Here is an 8290-nt window from a genome sequence, read left to right on the forward strand (position 1 = left end):
TGATCAGAGTCAGTTTAGTAACTCACCCAAGGTTGTTCAGACTGAAAGTGGCAGCTCTGGGGTTTGAAGCCAGGTCTTTACCATGAACCCCAAATCCGTGCTCTGTGCAATGAGTGATACTGCCCTCCTGGCTTTGCTAACTCAAGTTAATCCACCTCAATGAATTAGGATAGTCATTCCAAGTTAAAGTGTGTTGGTAGTCCCCCCACCACCAACAACACACACCCTTAATCACCACAATAATTAATTTAGCCCTCTAAATAGTTTTGCATGTGAAGTATTTATTTTCTGGGAAAAAAAGTTTTTTCAGGAAATATAACAAATTGTCTTTGAAACCTAGGTAATCTTTTTATCCTCATATGCTTTTTAAATGGCATTAGAGATGTTGATGTAAAGAACATTTGCTCTATGACAAAATTACATTTCTTCATAAGATGTAGTGATTTAATAATTAAAGCAATATCCATGAAATATAAATACTAGGTATTCATAAATAAATTAAGTGAGATTGTGGCTGTTAAGAACCAATTATCATGCAAGATAGCTCCAATGGCTGAAAGAATGAGAGTAGAATATTAATTTTGACATTCTCTATAGGCCATGATTATAAATTGCTAAAATGGCCTAATAGGTTATGGAATCTTATTGAGATTCGAGATGGCCCTTAAAATATTCATTGTGTGTGAGAGATTAGTTGTCTTGATTGATTTTAGTTATAATTCCATTATATGTTTACAAGATGGGAGAAGGAGGGGCCTCCACCGACTGAAGAGAGAAGTCTGTTCTATTTATGAAATAGTAACTACGTAATTAAGATGGTGGCACCACGAGTGAGAAATTCAGACAAATCTAAATTTGAATCCCAGTTTCACCACTTTCAAACTGTGTGGCCTTGAGCAATGTACCTCTCAAATGTCCTCATGTGGAGAAAAGGGTGGCAATGAGGAATGAATTAGGTCATGTATAAAGCACAAGCACAAAATAAATGTTAGTTCTTACAATTTCTGCTGCCACCATGGGGGGAGTTGAGGAGCTGAGGAAGACAGCACTTTCCTGTCTCTGTAAAGCATCATCTTTGACCTTGAGGGTCTCTGTCACATTTCCTTTAGCACCAACTTAAAAAAATCATTGAGACATTCTCAGTGGAGGGTTGGCAAGTATTCAACAACCAGCTCTGAGTGCCAGGGAGAGTCAGGGGGACCAGGGGCATCTGGGTTTGTGGCAGCTGCCAATTTCCATGGTGTAAATACTCCCCTCAGGGCCAATGTCAAGCCACCAAAGTGGTGTCACTGAGGTGGAGTTGGGAAGAGATGTGCACACCTGCCTCTCACAGCCCAACACAACTCAGTGAGCTCACATCACTGGTACCTTCATCCTACTAAGAAGGGAAAGATGGGTTCTCATTCTGGCTCAGCTGCCCCACCCCACGCCGCACCCTATTTGCATAACCCTGGGCAGTTCACACCCTCCCTGGGCCTCAGCTTCCTCATCTGTCCAGGAGAGATAGCAGTGTCTATCTGGCATGGCTCCTGAAGGCTGATTTGACAATGAAACGAACAGCACATGAAAAACTATTGGAACTGGGAACACAGTGGAAAGTAACTGGTAGAGTTGTTGATGTGCACGTGACTGCTACAGTTACCAAGGTGGCTTTGTCCCTTGGTCTGCATTTCAGCCAGGCCTAGGAGCTCCTGGTTTACCTCCCCTCGTGTTTTTCTCCTCTGTGACCACTTAGCTCACAATGATCACCTGCACGATTAACAATAAAGCAAGTTGGGCTCTTTCCTGTGGCAAGAGACAAAGACTGGCTCCTGTTACTTAAGGCTTGAAGTGGAGCACTGAGGGGGCCCAGGAAGCCCTCAAAGCAGAAGGTCCACCTCCCCCAGCATAGAGCCAGAGCTGTCCTGGTGACCTGGTCACTTTGTCTTCCCCTCAGAAATGGAAGTCCTTAGTTCCCAGCTCTAGTCCTTCTACCAACCACAGAACTGCTTTCATGTCTGTTTCTGTTTCTGCTGGGCCACTCTCTGCTTCAGCCATGATGGAGGACAGTCAGGGACAGTGGTAGGACAGAAATCACATGGTTTGGCCCCAGATCCTAGCATCACCAGGCCCTTTGTCTGGGCTAGTTACACAATCCTGCTGGGCCTCAGTAAAAGGGGGATAATAGGACCTACCTCCCAGGGGTATTATGAGATTAAAGGAGTTGGGGGTGTGTGGGTGTTTAGATGACCATCTGACACTCAGCAAACACTTGTTGCTGACAGCGTCCTCTGCTTCCTCGGCTTGATGTCTTTCTGCGACTCCCCATCGAGCCTGGGTTCTCCTTAGGTGTTCAGGGTGGTGTTTCACACCTGGATGAAGAATCCTCTTCCATCTGTAGAGATGTGGCTCCCTTTGGCTGTGAAGCAATATCACAAGGCACAGTGTGCAGCACATTCCAGGTGAGGAGCCACCAGGGCTAGTGGTCATCTGAGGAGCACTGTGGTGGTACAGACACCTGAGTCTCTTGGCTTCACTCCTTCACAGCAAGTGGTCCTTTGGAGCATCTAAGAGGAGGCGAAACAAGACCAGAGGCATCTCCAAGATGACATATTCCATGGCTATGAATAGGTGAGTTTTGGGAGTGTATAGTAGAAGAAATTAGGAAATTTTTCCTTGTTTTTTCATCAGTGGACATTTGAGCTGTGTACCCATCACTTCCTTGGTTTGCAAATCCAAACCAGGCTGTGCTATCAACCTTTCCCTACCACGGCACCCATAAGGAGTCACTCCTTTTGGTTAACTCCCAAGCCTGTGTTCTCAGGCTGAGATGTAGGAACCTCCAAGGGGCACAGATAGCTTGATAAGAAACAGCTTCTTCATTTTCCTCCAAGGGAAAGCATTTAAGAGTGTGTTTCCAAGGTTCAGTTGCTCATCTAATAACAATAATAATTACCTTAATGTTCTTCAATAGGGGATTAGTTAAACAAATTATGGTACATCCAAGGTACATGACGCAGCCATTAAATTAAATGAAGTAGAACAATACACAGTATTTCATTAATCGTTACACAACTCAAAATACGTACCATGCTAGCGGCTTCATAAGTGTTACAAAGCCAGGTGAGGTGGGGTGGGGGGTGGTGTTAAGAATTTTGGAACTCAAAAAGCAGTGCCCAGTTGCATCTTGAATTAGAATCATATCCCTGGATGTGAGCCAAAATTGCATTTTCATCCTGGCCAACGGAAAGGGGAGAGAGATGGCCCAGCATATACAAGTTTCCTGGAACACCATTGGAAAGCCAAGGGAACATTGTAGAGATGAAACTGTGGCTGGAATTATAATTTCTGTGAGACAGCATGGTTCTGAACTAGATGTTCCAAGAGGAGAAAAATTATGAGTCACTCCATTGAGGAAGTCTCTAAGACTCTTTGTGGAATCCATGTCAGCAGGTCAGGATAGTTCAAGGCCATTACCAGCCACAGTCTTGGGGACTTATTTGCCACTGTGGGGCTGAACATCTGGGAAGGCTCAGAATGGACCACTTTCCACTGGAAATGAGCAGGTGTAGTAGGGAACCCTGTGCGGGGAGCAGGGATGATTGGGAAGAGCAAGGTCATATGCTTCAGAAATAGCACCAGGATGGACAGGCACCAAAGCAGACACATTGCTGGACATGGGGAGAGGGGGCATTTGCAAGGTCCCACCAAGGGGAGTTACAAAGGGGATGGCTTCTGGGTAGCCCACCCTCTATACTCTGAAGTGAGCACTTGGCAGGGTGGATGGCAACAGAGGTTGATCTGTTGAATTCATAACCTCATGGCAGGGACTCAGGGAAGTTTATGCCCCCCCCCCCCCCGCCCAAACCATCACAGTGTACTTTCTCCCTGGGACCCAAGAACCAGGCTGGGAGGTCCATGCAGACACTCACTGAGTACCTGCTACAGTGGCATCTTGGTCTGTTCCTGCTACTCTACAGAATATCATAAACCTGATGGCTTAGAAACAATGTGAATTTATTTCTCACAGTTGTGCAGGTCGGGAAGCCTGAGATCAGGATGGCAATGTGGTCAGATTCTGGCGAAGACTGTGCTTTGGGTTGTTTGGATAGACACTTACAAAATACTCAATACCTAAGCCAGGGACTTCATGTGTATTGAATCTGATCCTTGCCTCAACTGCCAGATTGGTTTCATTGTCTCTTACTTTATAGACGAGCAAACTAAGGCTAGGAAGATGGCGTGAGTGCGTTGGTCTGGGTTCTTCAGAGAAATGAAGCAATAGAAAAGAGATTTATTTGAAGGTATTGGCCCTTGTAATCATGGGGACTGGCAAGTTCAGAACCCTCGGCTCAGGACAGCAGGCTGGAAACAGTCAGGTTTTTCAGTTGCATTCTTGAGGAAAATTCCTTCCTCTTTACAAAACCCCAGTCTTTGTTTTCCTTGAGGCCTTCAAATGATTCCATGGAGCCCACCCACGTCATGGGGGCGGGTAATCTGGTTTACTCAAAGTGTACTAACGGTAAATGTTAACCACGTCAACAGTGTATCTTCACAGCAACATTCAGATTACTGACCTACACAGGCAGCAGAGCCTGGCCCTTTTGACATGTAAAAATTAATTGTCACAGTGAGTTGACCAGAATTTCACAGCTAATAAATGGTAAGCCAGGACTGAAACCCAAATTCTCTGAGGCTTTGCAAAGGCCAGAAGTGGATGAGAAGACCCAGGCACAAGGAGCGCACAGTGGGATGTCGAATGCAGTTGTGCAAAGGGGAGGATAGAATGGCACAGCAGGGACAGTCGCTGGACAAGATGGCATCAGAGCCCACTCCTGGGCTTCCCAGTGGGCTCTGATGACAACTCATTGTCTGTAAAGTCCCTACAAGATTCAGTGCCACGAAGAGGAAATACAAAGTAATACCACAATAATGAATCAATATATACCCACTAGGATGGCTAAACTTAAAAAACTAAAAATAGCAAGTGTTGGCAAGGATGTGAAGAACTGGAACTCTCATAAATTGGCAGTGGGGGTGTATAGTAGTACAACTATTTGGAAATTCATCAGGAAGTATGACTAGAGCCAAATATATTCCCACTCTATTACCCAGCAATCACACTCCTGAGTATAACAGATTCAGGAGAAAGAAGTACAATAGTCCGTAAAAGATGTCTATAAAAATGTGCATATTGACTCAAAATGAGATAGGGAGGAAGAGCATGAGAAGAAGACTAAAAATGTGCATAATGGGCTGGGGTTGTAGCTCAGTGGTAGAGCGCCTGCCTCACACATGTAAGGCACTGGATTCGATCCTCAGCACCACATAAAAATAAATAAAGATATCGCATCTATCTATAACTAAAAATATTTTTTAAATGTGCATAACAACTTTATTCATATTTATATATACCTAAAAACTGGAAACAGTCCAAAGTTTATCAGTAGACTGGATAAATATTGGGCAGCATATTTATATAATTAAATATAATACTAGAATAAAAAAAGAACTAACTACTGTTACATGCAGCCACATGATGAATGTCATCTATATTGAGTAGGAAGACATAGACTCTAAATACAAAATTCCATGTATATAAAGCTTAAGAACATTTTTTATGGTGTTAGAGGTCAGAAGATGGTGACCCAGGAGGGGTATTGGCTGCAAATGGACACAAGGAGTCCTTTAAGGGTGTTGGAAATGTTCTAGGTCAAAGGTGCTAAAGCTCATGCATAGGCAAAAATCCATCAAGGTTTGTGAATTTTACTGTCTATATTAGAACTCAAGAGATGGCCAAAGATATATATCACTGTGGAAAATATACTAAGCTATGTTTTTTAATGCAATGAAGTGATTCTCATAGGAGTCAGGACATTGCTGTTTTGCGGGAGGAGTAAAGAGATTGTAGAAAGCAAAAGTTCGAGAGGCTCCTAGAGCTAGCATTGGGGTGATATTCCCGTTTCTGAACTTGAAGGTGGTTGAATGGATGGGTACTCACAGGAATTCGTGAAGCTCCTCATAACCTGTGTTATGTTCTTTGCTGTATATGTGTTTTTCTACACTTAAAAAAAACTTTGAAAAACAATAAAATACTTGAAACCTTTTGCTCCTTTGATGCAACTGAAGAGCTAAGGCTCTGAGAAGGTCACCAGGCAGCATGGCTATGTCTCCAAGGGCTAACTCCCAAGCCAGGGTCTGGCTGATGGCTCTGCTGTCCCTCCCTGTGAGGCAGGGACCCCTGGGAAATGTCCCTCCCAGACAATTTCAGGGTTCTTTTCAGAGGCCCTGACCCAGAAGAGGCACATCGTACTGTGGAAAGCTCCTTCCGTTTCATTTAAGGAATAGCATTTTCTTCCCTTGTCTGATGTGTTGATTAGATTTCAGACAGGATTAGTGGGGTTGATGCCATTAAATAAAAAGTCATATCCTTTGGAAACAGCCCAGAAAGTCTGGATTCCATTTTTAAAAGCCTTCGATCCCATTAAGATGAAATATTGAGAACCATGTGGATTTAGATTCAATTGGAGAAATCAGAACTCCAAGTACTGGGAGGCTCATGTGAACACCTGGGAGGGAGTCAGGGAGGGAGAGGCGGTAAAATGGGGACAATGCACTTTGGCAGTGAGATCAGAGACTTCTCAGCAACTCTCTTCCTCAAGAACAAGTAATCAATAAATCAAATACCGCCCATCTGCCAGAGAATGGTTGAATAAATTACAGTACACCCACACCATGAAATATTGTGTATCCATTTAAAACCATAAATTACAGTTACACCAGTGGACTTGGATGGAGTTCCACCAGGTATTGATTTTGAAAAGCAAGAGATTTTAGCTTTTAAAACATCTATAGTATGACTCTATTGCATAAAATATTGACAACCTCTATGCTTGTATGGCAGCACACAGGTACACACACACACAGACACACATGTGCGTCTACATGTAGAGAGAAAAACATGGAGAGAAACATACCAGGTTGTTAACACCAATTATCTGGCAGGATTTGGAGTGTCAGTGAGTGTTGAAAAGAGGAAGGGTGAAACCAAATAAAAGAGAACATTGAACATCAACAAAAAAATAGCCAGCAGGAACGATGTACACTTGTATTTGGGGTAAAAATGGGAGTTCATAACTCACTTGAATCAAATGTATGAAAGATGATATGTCATGAGCTTTGTAATGTTTTGAACAACCAATTAAAAAAATAAATAAATAATAAAATAAAAATAAATAAGGGGAGTTACACTGTGCATGGCCTGTCTCCTGTCTCCATCTCTCCTTAGGCACCGTGCAGAACGGAGGAAGGCTCTGCTCACGGGAAGCTTATGCTCCCTTTGGGGAAATAAGCAAACCCCACGCAGCACTCAGCGAGCAAGTCAACGTAATCGGACTTTCTGGTTCCCTGCTCCTACAACTCTAGCACACTGTTTATTTAACAAGCATTTCCTGAGCCCACGCTGGGTGCCAAGCATGGCCACTGCTGCTAAGGAGCCTCTCTAGTAGTGGAAAAAGCAATATAATTAGAGATGGGTCCGTAGAGGTGCTAAGTCAATATTTATTGGGTGGGATTCAACAGCTATAACTGGGACAGAGAGCAGTGCAACAGGACATATTCTTTGTAGCCCATCACATGTGCCTATAGGACTATAAACGAACCTTCTCACTTATGTAGTCTGACTTCCATATATTGCACAGGTGGAAACTGAGGCCCTGGGAGAATAAATGGGAAAAGGCACTTCCAGCGAGTAGCACAGCTCAGCAGGATGGTAGTCTCAGTTATGTCTCCCATACTATAGGGTCTTTGAGCAGAACTGAGACCCATAATATCTGGGACTCTTTTCTCTGGGGCAGAAAGTGGGGAAAAACATGGTGCTATGATTATGTTGTCTCCCCCTGCCCCCCAAAAAGATCTGTTTAGGTCTCAACCTCAGGAACCCATGACCATGACCATATTTGAAAATAAGGTCTTTGCCCATGTATTGAAGTTAATATGAGGTCACAGAGAATTAGGGCAGTTCCTAAACCCAATACGAACAGTGTCTTTATAAGAAAAGGGAAATACGGACTCAGAGACACAGACACAGGGAGCAGACCACATGAAGTGGCAGCAGAAATTGGAGCAGTGTATACAGGCCAAGGAGCACCAGAGATGTCAGCAACTCCAGAAGCTGGAAGAGGCAAGGGACAGTTCTTCCCTAGAGCTTTGGAAGGAGATGGCCACTTTATTTCTATTGTCGAATTTTTTTTTGTTTATGCTTTTGTTTGTTTGTTTGTTTGTTTAACAATGCTGGTCATGGAACCTAGGG

Source organism: Marmota monax, unplaced genomic scaffold (genome assembly GCF_021218885.2).
Source record: "Marmota monax isolate L192 unplaced genomic scaffold, Marmota_monax_Labrador192_F-V1.1 WCK01_AAM20220418_F8-fsc00010, whole genome shotgun sequence".
Lineage (NCBI taxonomy): Eukaryota > Metazoa > Chordata > Mammalia > Rodentia > Sciuridae > Marmota > Marmota monax.